We start from the raw sequence: 2,834 nt of genomic DNA on the forward strand, positions 1-2,834 counted from the left end.
TCGACGATATCTGACAAAGTTAGTTGCAAACGCACTGGAATATATGAGAAATGTTGGAATTCGACTTCAAATTAGGAAGATAGACTTTGAAAATTCTCAATCAACACAAAGTGACAATCGACCTCAATGGGCTTCAATGGATGTTAATTGACGATATCTGACAAAGTTAGTTGCAAACTCACTCAAATATATAAGAAATGTTGGAATTCGACTTCAAATTACTAAGATAGACTTTGAAAATTTTCAATCAACACAAAGTGACAATCGACCTCAAAGGGCTTCAATGGATGTAAATCGACGATATCTGACAAAGTTGGTTGCAAACTCACACAAATATATAAGAAATGTTGAAATTCGACTTCAAATTAGGGAGATAGACTTTGGAAATTTTCAATCAACACAAAGTGACAATCGACCTCAAATGGCTCCAATGGATGTAAATCGACGATATGTGACAAAGTTAGTTGCAAACTCACACAAATATATAAGGAATGTTGAAATTCGACTTCAAATTGGGAAGATAGACTTTGAAAATGTTCAATCAACACAAAGTGACAATCGACCTCAATGGGCTTCTATGGATGTAAATCGACGATATCTGACAAAGTTAGTTGCAAACTCACACAAATATATAAGAAATGTTGAAATTCGACTTCAAATTAGGGAGATAGACTGAAATATTTCAATCAATACAAAGTGACAATCGACCTCAAATGGCTTCATTGGATGTAAATCGACGATATCTGACAAAGTTAGTTGCAAACTCACTCAAATATATAAGAAATGTTGAAATTCAACTTCAAATTACGAAGATAGACTTTGAAAATGTTCAATCAACACAAAGTGACAATCGACCTCAAAGGGCTTCAATGGATGTAAATCGACGTTATCTGACAGTTAGATCCAAACTCACTCAAATATATAAGAAATGTTGAAATTCGATTTCAAATTAGGAACATAGACTTTGAAAATTTTCAATCAACACAAAGTGACAATCGACCTCAATGGGCTTCAATGGATTTTAATCGACGATATCTGACAAAGTTAGATGCAAACGCTCTGAAATATATAAGAAATGTTTGAATTCGACTTCAAATTAGGAAGATAGACTTTGAAAATTCTCAATCAACACAAAGTGACAATCGACCTCAATGGACTTCAATGGATGTAAATCGACGATATCTGACAAAGTTAGATGCGAACTCATTCAAATATATAAGAAATGTTGAAATTCGACTTCAAATTACGAAGATAGACTTTGAAAATTCTCAATCAACACAAAGTGACAATCGACCTCAAATGGCTTCAATGGATGTAAATGGACGATATCTGACAAAGTTAGATGCGAACTCACTCGAATATATGAGAAATGTTGAAATTCGACTTCAAATTAGGAAGATAGACTTTGAAAATTTTCTATCAACACAAAGTGACAATCGACCTCAAAGGGCTTCAATGGATGTAAATCGACGATATGTGACAAAGTTAGTTGCCAACTTACACAAATATATAAGGAATGTTGAAATTCGACTTCAAATTAGGAAGATAGACTTTGAAAATTTTCAATCAATACAAAGTGACAATCGACCTCAAATGGCTCCAATGGATGTAAATCGACGATATCTGAATAAGTTAGATGCAGAATCACTCGAATATATGAGAAATGTTGAAATTCGACTTCAAATTAGGAAGATAGACTTTGAAAATTTTCAATCAACACAAAGTGACAATCGACCACAAAGGGCTTCAATGGATGTAAATCGACGATATCTGGAAAAGTTAGTTGCAAACTCACTCAAATATATAAGAAATGTTGAAATTCGACTTCAAATTAGGAAGATAGACTTTGAAAATTTTCAATCAACACAAAGTGACAATCGACATCAATGGGCTTCAATGGATTTTAATCGACGATATATGACAAAGTTAGATGCAAACGCACTGGAATATATAAGAAATGTTGGAATTCGACTTCAAATGAGGGAGATAGACTTTGAAAATTCTCAATCAACACAAAGTGACAATCGACCTCAAGTGGCTTCAATGGCTGTAAATGGACGATATCTGACAAAGTTAGATGCAAACTCACTCGAATATATAAGAAATGTTGAAATTAGACTTCAAATTAGGAAGATAGACTTTGAAAATTTTCAATCAACACAAATTGACAATCGACCTCAATGGGCTTCAATAGATTTTAATCGACGATATCTGACAAAGTTAGATGCAAACGCACTGGAATATATAAGAAATGTTGGAATTCGACTTCAAATTAGGAAGATAGACTTTGGAAATTTTCAATCAACACAAAGTGACAATCGACCTCAAATGGCTCCAATGGATGTAAATCAACGATATGTGACAAAGTTAGTTGCAAACTCACACAAATATATAAGGAATGTTGAAATTCGACTTCAAATTAGGAAGATAGGCTTTGGAAATTTGCAACCAATACAAAGTGACAATCGACCTCAATGGGCATCAATGGATGTTAATCGACGATATCTGACAAAGTTAGTTGCAAACTCAATCAAATATATAAGAAATGCTGGAATTCGACTTCAAATTACGAAGATAGACTTTGAAAATTCACAATCAACACAAAGTGACAATCGACCTCAATGGGCTTCAATGAATGTTAATTGACGATATCTGACCAAGTTAAATGCAAACGCACTGAAATATATAAGAAATGTTGAAATTCGACTTCAAATTAGGAAGATAGACTTTGAAAATTTGCAACCAATACAAAGTGACAATCGACCTCAATGGGCTTCAATGGATTTTAATCGACGATATCTGACAAAGTTAGTTGCAAACGCACTGGAATATAT

The sequence above is a fragment of the Diorhabda sublineata genome, unplaced genomic scaffold (assembly GCF_026230105.1).
Source record: "Diorhabda sublineata isolate icDioSubl1.1 unplaced genomic scaffold, icDioSubl1.1 Dsub_22, whole genome shotgun sequence".
Classification (NCBI taxonomy): Eukaryota; Metazoa; Arthropoda; class Insecta; order Coleoptera; family Chrysomelidae; genus Diorhabda; species Diorhabda sublineata.